We start from the raw sequence: 25821 nt of genomic DNA on the forward strand, positions 1-25821 counted from the left end.
GGCAGAGGAGTGGAGAAGAAAAAAAGGAAGGGGAGTGAGGAAGGGAGATGGACTCAAGCACTTAGAAGCAAGTACTCAGTGGTGGATGGGTGAGAGGATGATGAGTACAAACGCTTGATTAATTTTATGATTTCAATATAGTTTTGATTAGGACTTTGAGGGTACTTTAAGGTTTGTTTTTGTAAGACTTCAATATTATCTTTATATTCCTGGAAGCTTCCAATTTTGCTTAAGATGGTGGCTAATTAGTCTTTCAAGTATCTTTGGTTTTCTGATATTTCTTTAAGAATATTATTTCTAAGTGTATTAAATATGGGTTGCCAAAAGGCCTGATTCTTTATATTGTAGGATTCTAGGTTTTGCGCTAAAGAAATGTATAGATCCGTTACACTATTTAGTTCTTTAGACATGAGACTAGTGTCTTCATTATGAAGTAAATCTTTTTCATTTTGGAAATAACAAGTATGACTGAATTGGTTGTTTTTTATAGTGCTCTTAGTTTTTGGTATAATTCTAAGTTCAGGTTTAGCTTGTTCGGAAAGGAACCCTATTCCTTTTCCAGATTGTAATTTGTTTTGAAGTCTGGTGCCTATATAAGCACCACCTCAGCATCTGTACTCATGATCCTCTCACCCATCCACTACCGAATACTTGCTTCGAAGTGCTTGAGTCCATCTCCCTTCCTCACTCCCCTTCCTTTTCTTCTTCTCCACTCCTCTGCCTCCCATGCTATTGTAAAAGCGAACCGATGCTTTTGTGCTTAAACCCGACCCCCTTTTCTGATGCAAGATTTGTATGACAGAAGCATGCAAATTCTGTTTGGAAGAAAGACAATATCAATTTATTCTAGAAAAAATGGTTGGAAGAAAAGACGATACTATAGAAAAATGAATCCTTGTAGTAGAAAATAGAATAGATGATATAGAAAGAACATTAACTACAGTTGAACTAAAGATAGGATCCTTAAAGAACAATATAGTGAGGCTTGATCCAACAATTAAGAGGTGCCGCAACCAACATCAAAAGTAAAGGCATAATTTTTTAAAAAGGTGAGAGGGCACTAACTACCATAACCTTTCCCAATATGAAAATTGACTATAAGGAACAAGAAGAACAACTATCAGAATTCCTTACATATTCAAAATAGAAAAGTGGAAATAGAAATAGATGCCTTAATAGACATAGGGTGTAGTGTTTGGGTGTTAGACAAAGCATTAGTCCCACCAAAGTGGCATAGAAACCTAGACCTGCCTTGCAACTTTGGGCAGAACAAATGGAAGGATCCTTACATAAATATGATGAAAAGATATGCAAATATAAAATAGCTTTTAGAATCTCTAAAGACGAACATACTACCTACCAACCAGTGCCTAAGACATTCATCAGACACATGCAATTACATGATAGTACAAAATGCATTATAGGACTAGATTTCATTCTAGAAAATATGGCTGGATGTGTCATAACTAGAACAGGCCTTTCTTTTCTTAACAACCAAGTTCCTTGGGTATGAGAATAGAAATCATATGAAAATAAAAGTTGTAAATGTAAAATTCTAGGATCCTGCAAAGAAAAAGTAGATCTAACTTAGTGAAAAGAAGAAGATGACCTAGAAGAATTAGAAATAGACCCCGAATATAACCTTATAATATACAAAAAGTCCATAATAAATTAGAAACAGGTGGTACAGAAATAGATGATTTGCTCAGAATATTAGAAAATGATGAAATCGTAGGAGAAATACCTACTAAACATTGGGATCGTAATAAAATAGAATGTATACTACAGATAAAAGATCCAGGATTTACTATTTCCAACAAAAAGATAAATGTTACGAATGAAAATATCAAAGATTTTGAGACACATGTAAATGAATTGTTGAAACTAGGAGACATAAGGAGAAGTATAAACCCTCACAGAAGTCCTGCCTTTATTGTCAATAAACAAAGTGAACAAGTCCGTGAAAAATCAATAATTGTCGTAGACTATAGGCGACTTAAAGATCACACTATAGATGACTCTTATGATATACCTGATAAAATTGAATTAATCAATAGTATACAACACAGTAAATATTTAGTAAATTTGATTGCAAATCTGGATTTTCACAGGTAAAAATGTATAAGGATAATATTCAATGGACTGCATTTACTTGTCCTTTAGGAAGCTTTGAATAGTTAGTCATGTCTTTTGGTGTAAAAAATGCTCCTGCTATGTTCCAACGGAAAATGGATATGATATTTGGCCAATATAGAGGATTTGTTTGTATTTATATAGATGACATCCTCGTTCATAGTAAAACCCAACTAGAACATATAGACCACTTAAAGATAGTATTAGGAGAATTTTTACGAAATGGAATTATAATCCGTAGTAAAAAGGCACTGTTTTTTAGAAAACACATAGAATATTTAGGTGTAGAAATTGGTGAAGAAAAAGTCAAACTACAACCACATATAGCAACAAAAGCTTTAGAATTTGAGGTACGTGACATCAAAAGCCTTCGACGGTTTTTAGGATTAGTAAACTATGCTAGACCATTTATTAAAGACTTAGGGAAACTGGTCGGCCCATTATATAGTAAACTCGGCCAAACTGGGGTTAAGACCTTTAATATAGAAGATATGAAACAAATAGAAAAAGTTAATGAAGCACTAAAACACTTATCGGAAATCTATCTACCCTCGAATCAGATTTCTTAATAATTGAAACTGATGGATGTACTAATGGGTGGGGAGCAGCGTTAAAAAGGAAACTCAACAAGTATGCTTCCAAAGTGATAGAAGTCATCTGCAGATATAGCAGCGGCCAATACAAGGAAAAGGGACTCTCCAATAGTATAGATTAGAAAATTCTTGCAGTAGTATATGGGTTCAATAGTTTTCGCTTATTTTTGCTAAATAAAAAACAAATAATAGTTAGGACCGATTGTGATGCTATTGTAAAATTCTATGAAAATAAAAATTCTAAAAGAATAAGCCAGAGAAGATGGATATCCTTTAAAGTCACCCTTATATACCAAAATCATAAAGTGACATTTGAACACAAAAAAGGAGAAAACAATCATCTAGCCGACATGCTAAGCAGACTTCTAAAAGATGAACAGAAACATTGATGTTTATGAATCCGAGATAAGAAGACTCAATAAAATTATAAGTTATCTTGACCAATCCAGAGTAAGATTACGTGACCTTGACCCTGCTTTCTCCATCGAAATAAGGAAAGTTAGTGATAATCTTTTAGACATTGTTTTAAGTATGCAACAGTTGGTTGCTGCCATGAAACAAGTAAGATTTCAAGCATTTTCATATCATTCTTCTCTCGATTTTAGGTAACATCATTTAAGGGACTTGCACATAGACATTAGCCATGGTAGAAAAGATAGAATGCATTGTTTCACTTGATATTTTTCTAATTACAGGACAAGATGGCCTCTACAAACGAGTTGCCTCTTGACCCAGACCTAGGATTACCAACCTTTCCCCCTCATTCAAACTTGGTCTTTCGAACCTCTCCAGGCCTCACCCTTGATCTAAAAGATCATGTCCTTTTAGTCAACCTCTGACAAAACAAAAGAAATCCCTCATACCCAAAAATCCTTTCTTTATTAGCCAGCCATCTAAACATAAAGAACAGGCAACTTCAGTCCAAAACTCTGTCAGAACTCTTCATGGACCATATACTCCTCCAACCTCAAAGCTTGGATGCTTATCTTACCATAGAAAGGAGCCTAAAAGCAGCCCAGGCAGAAATAAGTTGGCGGAAAATAGAAAAAGAAGAGTTAAATGAACAAATACAAGCTCTAGAATCAGAAAACAGAATCCTCAAGGAACATGTTGAAGAAGAAATCAGAAAATTAGGAGAAAAAAGGGAGACAATTCCCCCAAATATTCCATAAGTCAAGGAACAAATTTATCATTTGGTGATGAAGGGAAAAAGAAAAGAACAAGTTGACATGCAGAATCTATTAAGGACAACGACAAAAAATTCAAAAAAGAGAAAGCCTAGTTTGGAATTCGCTCTGCTGAAACACAGACACAACCACCATGAAGAAAATTCTTTTTGTGAATGTGAACGAGGATTTTCAATTATGCAAGCCACCTTTAACCTTAGAAAGTGGCAAGACCAAGAGATCCAGGGAATAAAACTTTCCCCCAAAACTCTTCTAGAACAAGGATTTCTAAAACGAATCCTGGTTACTAAAGAAGAGCAGGTAAAACATCTTGATTTCCATTGGCGATTGGCATATACGTTAAGAAGGATGTTCAAACTTGGAGATATAACACCTTATGGCTATGTCAACTTAGACATTGAATCTATTCCTCCCTCGTATGAATATTCTTGTGCAGCAAAACAGGAGATCACGATCAACATATACACTTCACTCTTTCCCCTACAAATCCAAATTCTTGAAGAAACTCTCAGAACTCTTTTAATTGGAGAAGATGTATATTCACAACTGAAGCATTGGACACCTTATACAATTGGTACAGACCAACATGCCCGGTGGACAAGAACTACTTGTATGGTAGCTGAAGATAGACATACACAAATCTTCCTAGCAGATAGTTGGCTTACTGAGAAATTTTACATTCCTTTCCAAAGTATCTTACAGATAAACCCCGGCCTCTGTGAATATTTCTACCAAATCCATGACAACAATCCTGCAGAATGGACAGGTGACCATCAAAATGTCGGAGCAGTCATTCACAGAGATGACAATGAAGATGAGGGAAATGTTGGCGATGAAGGAGGATGGGATAATAATGAACAATACAAAGAAAAGATTATAGAAGAAATAGGAAACAACTGAAAGAAGTAGGGACGAAGCTGCAGAGTCCTTAACCCTACAGCCTAACGTTTGTCAAGTGCGGTAAAACTTGGCCCTTGCAAGTTATGGTTAAACTTCCCATGGGTATAGTGCTTTCCATGTAAAACTTAAGCATCATCCATTTGAGAAGAAACGTGATAAACTTCTCTTTGGGAAAATTCCCCAAGTTAAAAATAGGATTTGCGTTGTAGATTATTGCATTATTTTCTAAGATGAAATAAATTAACAAGAACTAGTATCATTTAGACCTTCTGAATTAACAAAAAGCAACAAAGTTGGACATGTTCCTCTGCAGCAGAGTTTGCCTTTGAGCAGCACAAGACTATGCAGTTTTGATAGTTTAGATGTATGCCAGTTATGTTAGATATAGCAGATTCCAACCAAACACGCATGCATGATCTTTGTCTAAAAAGTTCAAAAAAAAAGAAGAGACAAGACAAGATAGGTTAGCATTAAAAAAAGTATAACAAAATGGAAAAAACAGTAAAAGTAGGCATCATGATTCATGACACCATGGATCTGATGCTATTCAGCTGAGGCTGATCAGGCTATAGACAAAGTTGGTGTCTCTTGTATGCTAATAATTAAAGAAGGAAAAGGAAGGAAACAAGAAACTTCACTGTTTTGGTGTGTGAGACTAGTATGTTGAACCCATGGGCAATATAATCTCAGTAGCTTTGTGAAGCATGAATAATACCATTCTTAATTGAGTAGATTTAGTTTCTGTCTTGCTCAGGAGGAAGAGGACCGTTGATGGCACAATCTGCTATCGGTCAAATTTACTACTTTTCTGTGGCCAGGAGGTAAAGAATGCCTAATTTGTAAAAGAAAGATCGATTACTAAATCAGAGAGAGAAAAAAAAGAAAAAAAAAGTAGAGAACATCTCTGCTGGGCTGGTGGAATAATGAACAAAATGAAAAACAAAGGGGTTGAAACAAAAAAAAAAAGAAAACAAAACATACCTAGTTCCCTTGCTGCATGACACCTTGTCCTTCTCTTTTTTGTATGCTCTATTTTCCCTTTCTGGGAGGAGGCAAATAACCCCTGCATCTGCCAGAGCTAATATAAGCTCTTTGTTTTCAATTTTGATTTTTTGCTTCAGCGTTCCCTAATAAAAGATGATCAGGGCATCCACTGTTTGAGGTTTGCCAGTGCTCCTCTCCTCTCTGTTTGACTTCATCCACCTCACCGTTCATCAGAAAGCTGTGATCTCGCCTCTGCTATGGTAATAGCAAAAGAAGTTGGGTGCCACCATGCCAGCGAGTGGACGTCACCATGAGGCGGTCTCACCCTCCTACCATGGTGACATGCTGGTCATTTGAAACCACCAGTAATCTAATGTCGCCAGACCCCATCGGACACCAAAGAAGGCCGGAATCCCACGAAAGTTCAAGGTTCATGTCATGGAGGTTAACGGTTGCATCAAGAAGACCTGAGGAGAGAGAACATATGAAGAACAATAAAAGAAGTCAGGTAAGAAAGGTCCTTAACCTTTTTTCTATGAGAATTTCAAAATCGCCCCAAATGTTTCTAACTTTTTCAGAAACAGTGTCATAATTAAAGACGTTTAATCCACTGCACTTTCAATATTTTATTTACGGAAAGAGGATCTTGACCCCTTGTTTTGCAAATTAAAGAGGTTCCCATGCTCATGAAATCTCGGAAATAGGTTTCGAACTCATGATTAACTGGATACAATAGACAATATTGTTACGCATATAAAGGGAGAAAAAAGTAGCATTTAGAGTTGATTTCATTTAATAAAAATATAGCACATGATTTTTACAACAAGATTCAAATACAAGAAAAATCAAAATTGAGAGCAACTAGAATCTTTGATGGTTTGATATCAATTTAAAGATTAAAGCAATTTAAGCTGTCAATGTTTTATTATTTATAATGAAAGTGTGCATTTTGTAAATAACGTACAAATATTTTTATTTGCTGATGTTTATTCAATTCCTTCTTTTCATAGATTTTTTTTCTGATTTTGTATATTTCTAAATTAAATTTTTTCAAAAATTTAGTTTAGAAAAGCTATGATTTTTAAATTTGTTTTTGGTTCACATTTAACTTTTCAATCATACGGGTCATGTTACAAGTTTTACGATGTTGTTAGTACAACAAGTCCTATTAATGAAAGGAATGGAACACCTTGAGGTCGAGAGTCAAGACTATTTTCCAAGCTGAGGGTCCATTGTTTGTGTTTGGGGTGGATGACACCAAAACAGTGCACTAATTTGCCTCTTCCTGATTTTTCTTGAAATTAACTTGAAAAATGAGAAAATAACTAAAATTTTGAATTCCTTTTTACGATTGGTCCATGCCAATATGAAACTAAAAATACTATCATAGTTTTTCTAAGATCATAGAATACAAGAACCTATTTTTATGTCATTTATGATATCACTATAGGCATCTAATATTCCTATCGATTTTCCTTCACCCGTTAACGCATTGGACATTTGCATTATTTTCTTAAGACCGAAAAGTTATACATAAACCAACTAAGGAAATATAAAGAAGTGGAAAAGTCAAAACCAACTTATGGGCACTCTTTCAAAGTTATAAAATTTCATAAAGAAAAAAAGGAAAGGATCGAAGCTGGTTATATGCAAAAGCCAACAACTTAGTGTAGCTAACCGTCAAAAACATTGTTAAGCCAACTTCTTATTGGAAGCATTGGGGATGGTGATGGCGGTTTTTCCTGTCACCATTGGATCTTTGCACTGTTGACTAAACAATCGGTTCGGAAAAAGTAAATTCTTTTTAGGGGGAGTTTGATTACTCCGGATTGAAATTCACATATCTGATATGTGGATATGACATAACATGCCTTCACCTTGATTTTACAAAGAGGGATGAAAGGACTAATCAGCCTTAGTTACATTAATAAATTGTCAGATTTAAGATCAGGATGTCAAAATCGGCTTAATCAGTCTATTGGTAAACATTTTACCAACAAATAGTTGCAATAAGTGGGTAACGCCGCAGGGTGGGTGTCGGGGCAGCCCGGTTAAATTGTAATTAAAAAATATAAAATATATTTTCTATATATATAAAGAAATTTTTAAAATTAATAAAAAATTTTATCTAATCAAGAATGTGGACAAATAGTTTTTGGGAATACTTAGGCATGTTGAATGTTGTCTGAACTCGGCTTCATTAATCGCATATATATTACAGTACTCTTTAGTCCTTTCATTTCTTAGTTGCCATCATAGAGGGTCCGATCATGTATGTATTTTTCATGTGATAAAAGTGCAACCAAGTGATTAACACTCTGATTAATGGATGCAGCCTGGACGTGATTAATAGAAACTGTTTATGTTTAACCAACACGATCTGGTACAGACACGGTAATTTGCTTTTAAACCTTACCCCTCCTCTCTCTCGGATCGTCAAGGTATGCTCCCTCTCCATCTTCTCATTCTTTTCGTGATTTTCTTCTCGTTGATGCTTTGTGCGATTTTTTGAAGGATCTCACTCTTCTTGTCTCCTGTACAACTTTCTTCTAACAGGAGATCCAGCAATGGTCCATCAAAAAATCAAATTCGTCTTTTGATTCGCCCGGGATGAGTTCAACCTCTGCAAGGCCATGATGGGGTACAGTTCTACAAAAAGATTGAAGGCTCAATCTGGGATCCGCTGGCTAAGAAAGGTAACATTCTCTTTTATTTTCCACATACACCTCATTTTGATTCGCCCATTTTGATGTGTGTGTGATGACTCAGAAAAATATTTCCAAAAATATATTTCTGAGTTTGATGATAAAGAAATATATTTTCAGATTTTCAGAAAATTAAATCTTAGTTTGATAATAAGGAAACATTTTTCCAGATTTACAGAAATTAGATAACTAACCACACCAAATAGATAATAACCAACAATGGCCAGTCATTTTAGTACAAGAACAAAAATAACTGCAGTGGAGTTCGAAGAACATATGAACGCAACAAGCGACTGTAAATTTAAACAGTATCAAATGTTTTAATCAACATCTACGCACAATTCATATCTACTCGAACCATACTCATTAGATATATATGAGAATTTCACTAGAAAGTATACAACAGTAGATAAACCACATACATATTCCCATCAGTGATAAAATATTTACATAAGCATTTAGAAGAGCTTCAACGTTAAATACAAAGCCAAGTGCGTGTGTAGAGTATCCATAGAAGCAAGTACAACATAGCTTCATGTATGCATCCACCATAACAAAAAGAAGCTCAACAAAATCAAATATGCCCCTTGCACCACCTTTGAACAAGATCTCATACTTATGTCGGGGCTTCATCTTCGAACAAGACGTCATAACAGCTGATGAACTGAAAATGAAAATACATACGTGTCTAATGGTAAGCATAAGGGAATAGCAAGTGCTGAACTAGAAATCAGTAACTAATGACATTGATGACAGAAATTCCAAAGGTATTAGCACAAACATAAGATTTAGTTGTTAAATTATGCAATTACTAAATGAATAATATTCAAAATAATGGAAGAAAGCAATTGACTTGCTGTTTTCAATGTCTAAATCAAAAATTGTAATGCAGTTTCATCTCCAAGTTGCAATAAAGGTCCACTACATCATTAAAATATGTAAACTAACAACTACTCTGAGTATGCATCAACAGTAATGAAGGATGTCAAAGAGAGGAAATCCATCTCTGCCATCTGGTTAAAAAGAAACATACATAATCGAGGCATTCTAATTCCAAAATACACAAAGTTTTCCCATGGCATGAAGAAATGCAGTCTGAGATTGTTCTCAGGTTCTCTTTCTTTAAAAGTAGTCAATGGTGTTTGCCCATGGGCAACCATCTCTTTGAAACATTTTGATTCTAGAGAATACCAGGTATGTGTTTTAGGCTTTTAGCAGTCCTTTCAGACAGCAAAAACATAAACTGCATTATGCAGATAAAGATATCATGCATAAGCCCATTTCATGATGTTTCATGAAGCCTTATAGCTTTCTTGAATCAAACTGAACTCCCCTGTGGCAACATTCTATGAATGGGATTTGCTGATCAACTTGCAGTAAAACAAAAAGTAGGAATCAACTTGTTCATCATGTTTGCAATAAATTAAGGTGAGTTCTCCCACGCAGATGCCTTTCATTGGAACTTGCTGATCATGCCTTAACTAAGAATCCTCCCAAGACCGTTACATTTCATGTAGCCTGAATCCAATCGAGTCGAATCAAATCACTGAGTTCAAAAATCTAAACTATTTGATGCAAATGTTAAAGACACAAGAAAATGCAGAATGAAGTGAATGTGCACTTTCCTTTATTATGGCCCATACCAGCAACCAACTTAAAAGAGTTAGAAGCATAGCAGAAAATCAATTTCATGCTGGTAATCTCGAAGACACCCATTACTAATCTGTGCGTGGAAAGGAAAAGAGACCCGGAGATATCTGTACTTGGGAAGCATGCACTACCCATTACTAATATGTTTGCAGAGAGAGAGAGAGAGATTTGTACTTGGGAAACATGCACCTTCCCTTTATGGTTTATCATAACAGCCAACTTAAAAGAATTCATGCAAATAATCTCGAAGACACCCATTACTAATATGTCTGTGTGTGTGTGTGTGTGTGTGTGTGAGTGAGTGAGAGAGAGAGAGAGGGAGAGAGAGGCCTTTTGTTTTTAATAAGAAATGATTATTGATGTCTGCAAGGTATCACTCATTCCAGATGTTTAGGTGAAAGGAAAAAGGAACATAGAAAGCTTTAGTCTATATTGTGAATAAGATTGGGTTTATCCGAGCATTAGATATTTGAGTTGGGGAACAACTAAAATTTATTAGTTGTACTGAGGGTTTGCTCAACGTTTTTTCTACTCTTTCTCAAAAGTGTGTCATCAAATCAAATTTAATTTTCTTGAGAATTTATTTGATGGACATTGGACAAAAATGATGGAAGTTATAACTACCCTATGATGTATGCATGTGCATGTATTATTTACAATACATTGATATGCATGTGAACTATATTCTAGAAGATAGTGCATTGAAGCTTTTGTGTTGCATGCCATGAAAGAGATGTCACTTATGGGATTGTTCAGTGATTGAGTCTTATCTTACAGGAAAGAGGTAGCTATGAAGATCGTTTAGACCTTGTGGGCAAGCTGCTATGCTGACAACCGTGAATGTAGGTTAACATGATTCTGAACCTTAAGTGAAAATTTAACTAGCTTAGCAATAGCCACTTCTCATGAAAAGTTGTTAGTTCAATTGTGAATAGTTTTAGTCATTTTATCCTATCTAAGCTGCATTTTCTCTCTAGTGTTGATGAACAAGTTGCCAAAGATATTCAACTCTTAGATTCTATTATTGAAAAACAAACACCGATATTTTCTGAAGAGTGCAAGCTGTTTCCAGCAGATGTTTAGATCCAATCGCTGTATCCTCTGTAGGTGTTCACCTATAAACACTGGAATGAGTTCATAAGTATACTTGTGGTTTTCTTTTGTATTCACTGTCTGCTATGTATCTAAAACATTTTCCTATTCAGTAAATAACAAAACAGTAAAATCTTTCGTTTGGAACAACACCAACATAAAAAAGAATGACTTTCTCTTCAGAAATGAGAGATTCCATCCACAGGACAGAAGAAAAGAAGAGCTTGGTGAGTCTGTTCTAGCTCCAAGCTCTTTCAAAGAAAAAGACAGGAACATTCAATTGTCAAGCTAATTGGTAAGCACGAGTTAAGAAGTTAATGCATTTGTGAAGAAAACAGTCAACTACTAAATGTTCAAACTTAACAAAATCGATCTCTACGACAGTAAACCCTCACAAAAGAAAAAGGGGATAGAGAAACAGACTGGACTCCTCCAGGAAAAAAAATTCTTTCATAGTAGGAGCCAAAATAGAAAGAGGGATTCCCAAAAATTCAGTGGGAAACGGAAAAAAAAAAAATTAAATACTATTCACCATTCATGTTCAAGCACTAACCTTTCCACGAAAACCTTGCAGATCTGCTCACAGAGTAACAATCGAGCCTCAATTTGTTGCTGCAGAGAGGAAAGGACGGATTCCTGCACTACGGTAACAGGGTGAGCCAAAATCAGTGTTTCCTAACACGGAAACCGCTGCACAAACGACGGATGAAGAGATGGAGGGCTTCTTCTTCAGCAAGGGTGAGAGAGACAAGGAGGGGATCAGGAGAGTGAGAGGGCGAGAGAGACAACGAGGGGAGCAGGAGAGTGAGAGGGCGAGAGAGACGACGACCAACAGGCAAGACAGAGGCGACAGAGGCAGTTGCGGGCCTGCGGCAGGAGGGAGAGGGAGGCGATGCGTGGGTGGGAGGCGATGCGTGGGTGCCCTAATAGGCAGAAAAATAAAACCGGAAATGTGTTTAACGGTTATAATTTTCATTCCACCTTTGATGGAATGAGAAAAATTTTGAATATTTGAAATTTTTCTCCATGGCTACAGGATATTGCCAGGCCATCAAACGGCCCCTAGAGTTTTTTCCGGAACCCCAATCTCTGTTCTGTGATTTTTCTTGCCGTTTTATTTTGTCATATTTAGGAATGCCTAATTTTGAAGCATATTAAGAAATACTGCAAGCTTTTCGACTTTTAAGAACCAAAAGCGGAACTGATGATTCCCTATGCAATCCATCTCCTGCAGTTCATAGAGGGTAGGTTTCCAAGATAAGGATAGGTATACTCTCTACGACTGCCTTTCCAACCAATTTATATGGCAACCATCTACATTATCCATTTATACAAGAGTGGGATGTTTTATACACCCTTTTTTGCACTGGGGGCATTTTTTTGATCTGAAATATGAATTAGTCCACATTTTGCACACTAAATAAACATGTATAAACATTCATTGGGGTAACCTTTTTCGTCAAATAGAAGACTTGTTGTTTTTTTGTTTTCTATTGGTCATTGTCTAAATAAACAGTGGAAAGAAACCAAAAAGCTTCTTGTCTTTGTCTTTTTCTTTTCTTTTCTAGCTTCCTTCATACGATAGGAAATGATCAAACCTCTTCAAATGTTAATTCAGTCATTTGATATGTGATTCTTTATGTGCATAGACATTTTATTTCACCAATTTAATTTATATAAGTGAAATGAGTTGGGTTTTTTTCGTTTTTCATTTTTCATTTTTTAAATATATCTTTTAATTTTTAAACGGCATTTCATTTTCTCACTTTTTTTTGCACTTTTTCGAAAATAATGGACTTTTTGTATACACATACAAAAGGATGCAATGGCCTCATCAATATCCTAGGTGAGAAAACATGCATTGCATCAGTAGGAGTTGGTGTCTAATCATAGTACTATGTTAAATCTTGAATTACGTTTTCCAATCACTAGGCTGTTCTTATCATGCTGAACATTTTGAATCAGCCTTTGTGCACATATAACCAAACTGCTTATATGTGAGACTTTGTTGACAAATATTCATCAGCTTTAATACCACAGTCCTTTTTGGGCATTGGTTCGGTGTCAAGGATACTTGATGGTCTCATGAAAATGTTTGCAATTCTGGTGGAGTGTACAGCATCATGAAAGTTATCTGAGCATGTCTGAATTGGAACACATTGCAAAGGTAATTTAAGATTCTTGGCTGGCTGAATCATTTTGACCTTTTGTCTATCACATAGTGGACCTTTGCATGCATCTGGCTAGTGACTCTGGCTAACATGGGATTATATTTCTTAGCACCTACACTGAACAACCATTTTCTTTTGTCAAAAGAAATATGGAGATATTACTTGCATGAACTATTTTCAGGTATAGTGCTTTTCATCATAAGCATAAAATTATTTGCAAGAGAACTGCTTGAGAGTTAGTCTTCAGAATGTGAGCGTGTGTTGGTTTGTCTTTTTTATTTTATTTTTTTTTTGGGGGGGGGAGGGGTGGTTTGTGTTGGTGGTGCTGGGGGGGGGGAGAGAGAGAAATAAGCCTATTTAAAAGTTTATAAGATGATAATGGTTTTGTTGTAACATGAGCCTGTTCGATGGTTTCTTCCTAAGAGGTTAATCTTGGTTCTGTTGTATCATAAAAATGCTTGATGCTTTCTTCCTAATAGGATGATATTGGTTCTACAACATACTTGGCGAGCACTGCAGGTAGACTTTTAGTTCATTCAAGTTCCCTTGTCATACTGGGTGAACTATGGTGGTAAAGAGTTTGAAGCAGTTGAGAACTGTGGAGGTAATCATCTACCATCAAGAAGAAATAAGAACTTCAAAAATTACTCAACAGGAAAATAGAAGGGAAAGTTGCAAAAGAAAGCATCTGTCTCTCTACTTTGAAATGCTTTTCCATGTTACCTCCAAATCAATGTTGTAAGAAGCGTATGCCTCACACAAAAAAAAAATGTGACTCAAAGCGTTTTTTAGAAAAAATGCCTTCAGGCAGGGCCTTGAGGTGCATGCATCCCATAAGCATGCACCTCATTGAATATAGCCATATGCCTCCATCCATGGTATGGTCCATGCTTGAGGCATACGCCTCAGGGAAAGTGTTGAAAAAAGTAATGCTATATGTTTGTAATTTTTGAAATAAAGATAAGAACATTGTATTATTGTTTTTATATGAAGGTAAAACAATAATATAAGATTTACAACATGAGAGTTTTGATGATGAAGCAACTGAAGAGGAAGATGAACTTATTCAATATATGGACGGTTCAAATGATGATGAATTGTCATCCATTACAGAATATGAAAATGATGAAGATACGATTGGCCAATCACCTACAAAAATCATTTGAACTTTGTTAAATATCACTTGATAATTACACAAATTAGTTACTTTTTTAATTTTTGTACATATACACATTTCAATATGCTTATATTATTGTCCACCAATACTTGTTATTTACTTATTCTCTTAATTGATATTATCATCTGAATTTTGGTTTTCCTAGTTTTGGTTATTTGTTTTTCATTGATAGTTCTATGACCTGTTTAGGACAGGTCATGCTTCTACGCCAATTATGCAAGCACTCTTTGCACTATGTATGTTATGACATTGTATTTATTTGGATTTGCAAATTATTGTAGTTTTCATACATTGTGTATTAGTTTTTATTGATATGCTTAGTACTGTAGGTATTTTTTTCATTTTTGATGTTATTTTTATAAATATTATATAATTCACAAACTTGTCTGTGAAGCTATGCTTCAACTAGTGCCTCACCTCCCCTCGCCTCATGAGAGGCTGAACGTGTCGCCTCACCTTATTGCCTTTTACAACATTGCTCCAAATACCATCAAGTTGTTCCTCTTGAGAGTATGGTGCCACTTTTTCTTAGTAACTTGATCCAGCGACACCCAACTAGAAGTTTCTCTTGTTCTCCGCCTTCTTCCTCTGCAATACAATATGCATGATGCCCGTAGGTATGGTCATGAAGGGTTTGCATGCAATTGATGTCTAGCAATGTAAAAATGACTTGTACATGACCTAAAAAATCCTTACATGAACTATAATGGGTCCCACCAGGCATGCCATCTATTTGCTCCCCTCCCCTAAATGGGGAGTAGCGTGAAGCCGAAAATTTGAGATTTGGATATTAGAAAAATTGCAAGAGAAAGGGATCCACCTACTGGTACGAGGTCTAACAATGTCTCCCTGCCCTTAACATGGATAATTGGACGTAAGACTAAGCATTTCTCAAAAGTTGTACAAGTCATTTGATTGATGCATTATATATGTTTGTGCACAAGGGTTTGAAATTTGATTTTGAAGTTCATTTGAACTTAATTTTGAACAACCAATGTTTTGACCTTGTTTTAGATAAAATGAAATGGATTTCAAACAAGTTATTTGAAAATCTAATTGGTTTTGACAAGTTATTTAGAAATTCAACTTGTTTTAGAAATTTGGGCAAATTCTTTTGAATTTTGGCAAAATTGAAAATTGTTCAAAATTGATTCTAGTTGGGACCATTGATTTGATCTAAAAATTTGAGAGTTTAGGAAATTTAGTTGGAAATTATGTTTGTAAATTGAGGATTTGATTTGTAAATAGTTTAAAATTGGAGTTTTAGTTCATGAACTTGAAGTTAATATGCAATATTGGATCAAAATTTTGAACTTAGTTTAAAGTAAATTAAAAAATGAACTTGACTTAATAGTTGATTTAGCTCGAAAAAGTGGATCAATTGATCAAATTTGAAAATTGGTTGATCAAAATGATGAATTGAAATTGTACCAAGTTCTCTTTTAGAGAAGATTGTAAATTTTTCAAGTAAAGCTTGTTTTTGGAAAAATAGGGATTCCAATGTTTTATAGAAAAATTTTATGTTCCAAATATATTTGTTGGTAAGATTGATAGGGTTCTTGTATTTTTCTTTTCAAAACTAAGTGAAATTCCAAATTCCTTGTTGCAATATAGCTTGGTCATGTTTTGTAACTTGAATTGGTTCACTTACTTTCTAGAGATGGTGCATGTGTGTGTGAATTAGATAAGTGAATGCATGCGTGAATTAAGAAAATAAACTATATGTGTGCATACATTCTTCACTCTCACTAACTCTCCATGCATCTATACGTGTTAATTTCTAATTCCATCATACATGCATTCATGAAATAAAGAGCAAATTTATATTAAATTGGATATGTAGTACAATGTCTAGGCTATACTTGGTATTGGATCAAGTATAACTACTACAATGCAGTCCATAAGCTTGACATAGATAAAATTCTTAAACTTGAAAGTGAAATCTGAAAATTGAATGAAAAATCCCAGTTTTAGAATGGGAAGAACGTGGAAAACCTCCACTTCCTCATGTTAAAATGATTATAAAACAGACCGTGTACTGATTTAATGGTTGCAAATTAAGAAATGTCTACTTTGGAGATCTTTCTTCAAAGTAAAATGTAAATTGATAGATTAAATCTTGAACTTGTTGACACATATATACATATTTTGAATATATACATCTATTTTTCCATTAAAGTACATGTTGGAATGCAAATCAGATTTCAGAAGCAACGTTTACTCCAAATTTGGTTTTAAATCTCAAGGCTAAGCAAATTGGTATTGTATGCTGAGAGAATTTGACAAACTTTCTCTTGCTGGTTTTGTGAATTTTAATTACAGCTTTTGGCTGAAATTTTGTGATGTATTAATTTGAAAACCAAACCAATTGCAAAATTGAAAAATGTGAAGTCGAAATCATGAATATCAGCCATATTAGAAGCTACTCTCTACAGTGCTGATTAGGCAAGACTAGGGATTCGGTCTAATTTCATTGACATTGACAAATTACTAGCTTCCTTTGAGCTGAAACAAGCATTTTAGGATCTCAAACTTGATGTTCCAAGATTCTTTGAAAAATCAAATTCTAGGTTTTAAAAATACATATATGTACCACTCAATCAGCCTGATTTCAAATTTTTAATTGGCTAAATCTTGTAGTTTTGAGCCATCAAGATTCAATGTTGGAAGCAATCTCCTTTAGATTAGCTTAAGGATGTGACCCTTAACCTAATCTTGAAAGAATAGTAGCCATTTTCATATGAGATGATATATATATATATATATATATATATATATATATAAATGTTGCTTTTTGAATTAAAAAGATTGAGTAAAGGGCCACATAACACATGAACAGTGATAGTTTATAGCTGGGATTTTTACATCAAAGGGGTTGAAGGCATGACTTCTAACCTCCTTGTCCACCTCTCTCAAAAAAACTACAGAAAATTATGAGAAATATAGATTGAATTGGAAGAAGATCAGTGGATCATCTCAACCAATTATTCATTATGTAAGGGTGGATCTCATCTATAATAATGAATCTGTCCCTAATAAGCTTTTGAGAAGGGAAAATGCATGCATTAAAACATGTAAATAAAAATTCTCTCTCATTTGGAGACTAACTCAACCAACCAGAAAAAGAGCAGTGGCAGTGGCCATCTCGGAGCTGCGGCAGAGGTGGAGCCTGCTAAGGAAGAGCTTGCCGGTGGTGAGCTTTTTGTGGGTGGTGATGGGGTAGCTAGCATCCCACGATTCACCAGAAAGCTCGTTGGAGTGATGTGTGGGTGGTAGAGATGCTACCGTGGACTGATAGCTATGGCAGTTGAATTCAGGCAATGGTCACCGGTTTCAAGTGGGGCACTACCCCCACACAAATAGTTCAGAACAGGAAACAAGACAACATTAATGCAGGAACAAATGAACTTATTAAATAAGAGAGAGAAAGTAGAGGGTGCCATGTTGACATGGGATGACATGATGCTGATGTGGTGCCAAGGTGGAAGGTGTGGTGTCTAACTGGGCGCTAGGCTAGAGCCTGCACAAAGAAAGGCCAGCTTAAGGAGATAGCACCGCATGGACTGCCTGGGGCAGTGCCTTGAGCAAGTGACTGGGAGAGGAGCACGGCCCTTGGTTTGGTTGGGCCAATAATGGCAACGTAGTGTTAACACCCCAAATTTTTCCACATCAAAATTGAAGCAATGTGAAAATTTCATAAAAGAATTGTGAAAATTTGCAATTTCAAAGCCAATTTCGAATCTAAAGAACAATTAGATTCAAATCGTGAATTTAACCCGAGACACGAATCCCAATGCATGATTACGAGTCCAAATCCAATTACAAATGTCATTTGAAATTCAAATCCATTTGCAAATGTCATTTGAAATCCAAATCCAATTGCAAAATGCAAATTTTGACTTAGATCCAAGAATTGGATCTAATTCAGTCTAGAATGCTACGTGGGACCCATGTGTGGGCCCCACCTAGCCCGTGTGGTCAAGAGCCCCCCAGGGGCCACGCCCCCCCTTGTCAAAAAAAATAATTAATAAATAAATATTTTCTCTCAAATTAATTGAAGAAAAGTCATTTTCAAGAAGAAATAAAGGAGAAACCTAGGAAAAGAGAGACATTTATGTCTCTCTCTCTTCTTTAACTAGGTCCTCCTTAAAGAAAAAAATCATTTTCAAGGAAGCAATTACTAGACTGGTCAAACTCACCTAACCTACTTAATCCAAGTAGGTTTGACCCACCCAAATGTGGTGCCAATTCCAGCTAGGTTCGGTCACCACGGGCTCAACACAGTCAAAACATAAGTCTGTTTCATGATCCAATTAATGGACGAAGATAGACTTTGACCGAACCAAACCCACTTTGACTAAACTCATTCAAAGTACAATTTAGCTCAATTAAGAGCTTTCTTGACCCAAATTTATCAAATTACCTCAAATAAAGTCAAACTACTCACAAATGAGCTTTGACTTTGGTCATTTGGTCGAAATTGATCAATTTGGACAATTTTGCCTTTCTGCGGTCAAATTAAGATTAAAAAGCCTAAATTGGTTTATGAAAGACAAATAAACATTTGAATTTGTCAAATGCATGAATCAAATACCAAATTTAAATTGAATTTCTCAAGTGAAAGTTTGATTCAGTTGAAATCCATTTTCAATCAAGTTTTGGATGAAAATACCCTTTTCGAACCAAATTTGATAAAATTTTTAAATTTTATTAAAATTTAAATTGAATTATCATAATTCAATGGAATTTAGAGCTTAGTAACTAGGTTTTAACCTTACAAGCTCGATTTCAAACAAAAAATAAATAAATAGTACAAAATAAGGGCAAAACCCTGTGCAAGGGCATTTTCATCCAAAATTTTGGTCAAGATGGTCACCTAGGTCTGAACCCATGTTGACCAAACCTAGCCAAGCCCACCTAGCTCGTGGAAATGGGCTGAGAAATGGTCAATTAGAGCCTTTAAAGCCTATTTAACTCATTTTACAAGTCCCCAAGGTCTTAAGCAAGTTCCCAAGGTGAGTTAAGAAGGTGGTTGAACTCACCTCCTCCTCTATATAAACCTCCCTTTGGCCGCCAAGGGGGAGGACGAAATTTTGGAGCATTCTATCAAATTGCTGTAGCCAAGGAGCTAGGAGGGAGAAGCTAAGGAAGAGAGGAGAGGTTCGTCCAAGCCCTCTTCCCCTTTTTCTCTCATTCTCTTCTTCACTTTCTTTATTCTCCCCATTGATTTTGCTAAGTTAGGGTGCTTAAGTGAACCCTTAGGATTTTCGTGGTGAGAAGCCCTCTTTACCACTCCAATTTCCAGCAAGCAAGCTATTTCTTATTCTAGCTTTGCTAAGCTTGAATCCACGGTTGGATTCTTGCTTAGGATTGCTTGAGTTAGAAAACAAGTGAAGATGAAGGACAAGCATCAAGACCGACCGTAAGGTAGGTGATTTCAACTCACTTCTCTTCTACTTTAGCTTACTGTTGATTTATTTTAATTCCAGTAATTCGTGGGAGGGTTTATTTTCATTTGCTTACGGCTGGGAATGATGTCCAGCTAAGGGAAACCTACGCTTCAATGTACATGTTAATGCATAATGCATGCATATGTCGGTTTTTCTTAAATATGAACCCAAGTATCGAATTTTGAAATGGGCCCCAAGGCCACGTCCCTTTCAAAGGAACCAACTTAATACCATTTTGAACTCCCTACCATGAGAGAATCCCACGGTGAGAGAGTGATTTTGCTGCACCATGTATGATGAAAATGCCTATAAGGGATGGATACGTTTTTATGAATGTGATCCACCCTTGCATGGTGAAATGATGGACGAATAAGCTTGAGCATTTTTTTATTTTTTTTCTTATTCACAGTCATTTTGATTCATGTCTTTCGATTTAATTGATCAAGGGTAGTAGGGAAGATTTGAAACAAGTTTTCAATCTTCCTACATAAAAGAACCCAGCTATGAATCATCATGATTCATGAGTCATGCGGTCCTTTGATAAAATTTTATTTTGAAGAGTAAGGTATGTATATATATATATATTGTTATATATATACATACATGTGTCCAATCTCTTCTTGAAAATCATTTTTCTTCTCTTAAAATCAGGTTGGAATACGTTTCCAAACTGGTTTTTAAGAAGGATGATCATTTTGATTGATTTTCATAGTGCAAGGCTATGAAATCATTTTCAACAAACTCATACATAAGATGTATGTATGTTGTTGAAATCAGACCATGTTTCATAGGAATTGGATTAAGAATATCAAAATTTACATATTTGAAATACCAACTATCCTATAATCATCCAAAGGAGTTGATGATTTCATTACTACAAAATCTGAAATTTGAATCTATTTGAAAGACTTGTCATTTCCATCTAAGAAACAAGATATTTATTGGAATCAATGTCCATAATTTTCAGCTATTTAAATCAACACAAGGTCTGATTTTTAGCTATTTTGAAACGAAAGTGGATGTCATCCACGTCTCCCATCCATTTCAAAGATTGAACTTGGTATCACTTATATATTTTAATCATTTTGATAATTTTATGTCAAGCCTCAAGCTTATGGACTACATCTCTAATTCATGTGCTTAATCATATAATGAGCACATATAGAGAAAGTCCTACATTTTAATCAATCCTCATCCATAGATTGTATGACGTGCAATATAGACTTTGAGAGATTATGAGAGAGTGAAGAATGTATGTTCCATATGAATGAATCTTGAGGGATTATGAGAGAGAGAGGAATGAATGTTCCATATAGTTTCTCTTCCCGTTTCATGCATTCACCTTCACTCAAACTCAATAGCACCACATGCACAATCCCAAGACGTTAAGTGATTCAAATTTGAGTTGCAAAAAGTGACCAAGTCATATTGCAATGAGAATTTGTAAACCTCACTTAACTTCAAAAGAAAACACAAGCAATGCATTCATAATCTTTTGGCCAAAGTACGTTTGAAAACAACATGTTTTCTAACAATTTGGAATCTATGTTCTTTCAAAAGAATGAATTCTACAAATCACATGATTTGACAAAAGATGAGTTCAAAATCAATTTTGATCATAAGATGATCATCATCATTTAGAGTTCACAACAAAGAACTCAATTCCAAATCTTCAAAATCCTCAAGAATTATGTGTTTCAAATAACACCAAAACAAAGGTTTTTAAACCAACTTGAAAACCCCCCAATATTCAAATTCATTTATTCAAAAAAAAAAAATGAATTTCGGTTCTTGAATCCAAAACCTTAATGCATAAGCATATAGGATTTGCACCAATAACTCGTATATGATCCAAATGATCCTTAGTCCTTGGTCTAATTACCCCTGTTAAAGGTGCAGGAACGGTTGGACCTCGTATTGACGGGCGGATCCCTTTCTCTTGAAAAGTTTCTCAAAACCCCAATTTTAAAAGGATTTTGCTGACTCGCATTTCGACCTCCTTGAAAAAGGAGTGGGGTGCGAACACGTAGGTAGTTGATTGCAGAGAGTGTGTGTGTCCTAAGAAGCTAGCAGTTTGGGTCGAATCTCTGGTGGCATACTGCTATAGTGGCTGGTCCACAGTGGCCAGCGCAGTCTGAGTCATCCTAGAAGCTGGGCTGATTGCCTAGGACAGCAAATCAGCCCTCTAAGTGATCAAATGTGATAAAAAAAAGGATGAATTTGGATCAGCTGGCATAGCCATGCCATGTGGCAATCTCTGGGGTCTGCTAGTGGCATCCTTGGGCACTGGCTGGTCCTACATGGCATTGGGCAGGTCGGACCATAGCTATTTATTGGCCAGGTTGCCTTTACGCACCCCAATTTCCCTCCCTAGTTGGCAAAGGGCGCCAAGGTGGAGGGCATTAATAGTTCCACGCAGAATTTGGGGGTGATGTCAAGTCCACTATGGAGGAGCCAGGAGGTCGACCTCTTGAGCGGCCCATCAAGGCCAAGCGGCCATATAGGTGAAGGTAAATTTTGAAATCCATGAGCACATACATGCACAATAAGTGAACTCTAATACGATGTTGCCAAAGATGGAGAGTTAAAACCATGGGAGAAACAAACATTTCTTTTCGATCAATGAATAAATCACTCTCAATTCAATGAATAAATCACTCTCAATTCTAAGTCCTAATGCACACAACACTATTAAATGGTTTTGAACAAAAGTACTCTACTTAGAGGTTTGCATGAATCTATAGCAACTATTTGGATTGACATCTCGCATAGTGTTGAAAATCAACTGTGATATTTTTTGCATATATGTACATTTATGCATTGGGATCTTGGTTTGGGATGTGGTTCTGAGATTCAGATCATGATATCCATAGAAGATTCTAGATGATAGGTATGGGCATGGATCTAAGATTCAGATCAAGATCTAAATCCATAGAAATTTCTGCAAAATGGATCTTAGGAGATTTGGATTAGAATTCTAGATAAGGGATCTGCCTGACAATAGTTCGTAGATCTAAAAATGTTGATGTAAACATTGTAATTGATGCTTCAAATACCATAACGTCAAGTATATCTAGCATATAGACTAAGTGCAAAATGACATTATTTCAGATGAAATTGTTGTTTACCCTTGGGCATGGGTAAGAGATTTAAAAAGAAATGACGTTTTAACCTTGGGTGAAGATTTGGGCCATCTATTATGTGTTTGAAATGATTTCAAGTTGGAGCTTTGATGATTTAATAATGACAAACTTGATGACGTTAAGTATATATGACATATAATCCTAGGTTCATGTGGAAAATATGGATTAGAAAAAAATTCATTGGTTTACTCCTTGTGTAGATTTTGAACTCAAATAAGCATAAATCATGGATTTGAATTTGCTTAAAGCTCTAGGAATCAGAGAAAGCCATAAACTAATGTATCCGAGAAGAATATGGCTTAAAAAAAATGACTGTTGTGTCCCTATTCGTAATTCTAAAGCTCCGGGTGAATTTGGTCATCCATCTGAAGTGATACATAGCCAACGAGCCTTCAAAGATGAAACATCAGTGGCCGTGGAGTTTTATGATCCTCATTTCCAATTTGAAGTGTTTACATTTCAAATCAAGTGGAAAAAGATTTTCGACTTACTATTTTATGCAAATCTTTGGTTTCTCTTTATGCTTGCTCATCCGTTTGATGGCCATTTATTCTTTTTGTTCTTGATGAGACACTTGCTCAAACGATCTTTGCATGTTGCTGAATTGCCTCGTGGCCTTGGAGTTGGATGAGGATCGACTATGCATCTTGTGTGTGCGAGTGATTGTCTATGCACATTCTTTTGTTGTTTAGATTTGGTTAGTTGCTGTTGTGTACTGAATTATGATCTTATGTTGCTTTTCAGGATTAGTGGATTATTTGGAAAACTTTAAATAGGGATTTGCATTTGAGTTTGTATAATTAAACTTGTTTAGGTATAAAGCTCAATTTGTGATGGCACATGTACTGGGTTCATCTCTTTTCTTTTTTCATTTTTTTATTGCAGATAGTTGAATTTGGCATTCTTCATATATTTCTGCTATGTATTCTTGACATAATTTTAAAAATTAAAGTTATTCAACTGCTGTTTGCTGGACCTCTCAAGTATTGGTGCAAGAGAAGCAAAGTTGATGTGCTGGTTTCCAACTTAGCGACATGGAATGACGATGCTGTTTCTGGTTCTTTAAAGAGTGTTAGCTATTGGGTTGAGGGCTTGCCATTTGTTCACTCATTGAGTGGTTACTGAAAATTTTATTTGGCAACTAGCCCCACAAGAACGCCTATGAGGTTCTATGAGAGTACATTTGGAGATGTAAATTGCAAAGAGCTACCAGGTTTGTCTTTTTCTCTCATATGCAAATCAGTGGAAGATTAGAAAGTTGAGCCACAAGGGCCACTGTCTTGTCATTTAGTAAAATAAAAATGTCGTTGCATGTAAGATTTTCCTGAAATAGAAGATGTGGTTTCTTCTTTTGAGGAAAAAAATGCTATTTTTATCTATTATGAACAAGGCAGTAATTGTTGCACTACAATATCCAATAGCAATGTTATTTTGCACTATTCTATTTTTCTAAAATCCAGACAATCGATTGTTTATTAATTGATGCCATTGTCATCACAACTCAGCTCAAGACAGTATGCCTTCCTAGAAGAAGATGGTTTTACCTTTGTACACCACCCATCGTAATTTTCTCAATATGTTCTGTCCAATTTATTCCCCCTAAAATGCATTTTGGATAGAGTGCGATCAGAACATTCCTCTCCATTTTTAGGCAACTTTACTGGCCGTAACTTGATCCTCTGACCTTACAGCATCTCACATATAAAATGAAAAATTAATGAATAAGTGAAAATGAAGCAATGCTCTTGCCATTTCTGGATACAACATATAAAAGCTACAAAAGCCACAAAGAAAAAAATATACACTAGAAACTCCCCTCTTCACATGAACACTTTGTGGATCAAAGAAGAAAAGCCACTCAAAATCTCAAGTGCATGCATGTTACAGTTTGAAAAAAGTAAAATACACAACAAGCAATAGTGGTTTTTGACACAGAATGCAACTGTAGATATAGGAGACCCAAATTGGAGACCAACACTCATTAATTATTAACTTGGAATAAACAAACACACCAAAGATCTTGATGAATGTAAAGAGTTCAATACTAGTGTATGTGATGAAATTTGCTAGAGATTTGGCTGAATAGTCATATTTAAAAAACATTGAATACAATTTACAAGACTAACAAAGTGGTAACTGAAAAAAAAAGTGGAAATGCTAAGATTGGGGATATGAGAACATCCACAATATATTTTTTTTCATGGACAGTGAAATGGAAGAAAGCTCAGCAGAAAAATGTATGAGCACCATAACAACAAATTAGAGCTGTCCATTTTCTGATCATTGTTGACCTTGTGGTGTCGAGCTTCTTCAAGCAAATGGTGCATGAATTCTACTATGTATTTTCCATCACCGGGAACACATAAATATTTGTACTTCCAAAAACAGAACTTCTTTAATTGCTACATCAATATGTAATAACACTCAAATTAGGCCATCATGCTATTAACTGCAGAACTTGGAAGCAAATACAAATCAAGACCGTTAGATATTATTGTACTAAATAACAATGAGTAACTGACATTATTGTACTAAACAACGATGATAATGGTCTATGACTAATTTTCAACTGAGACCATACTATTTTATTAAGCTACAAAGTCAAAACGATTACAATTAATAAAGAGAATTCAACT

Source organism: Nymphaea colorata, unplaced genomic scaffold, assembly GCF_008831285.2.
Source record: "Nymphaea colorata isolate Beijing-Zhang1983 unplaced genomic scaffold, ASM883128v2 scaffold0001, whole genome shotgun sequence".
Taxonomy (NCBI): domain Eukaryota; kingdom Viridiplantae; phylum Streptophyta; class Magnoliopsida; order Nymphaeales; family Nymphaeaceae; genus Nymphaea; species Nymphaea colorata.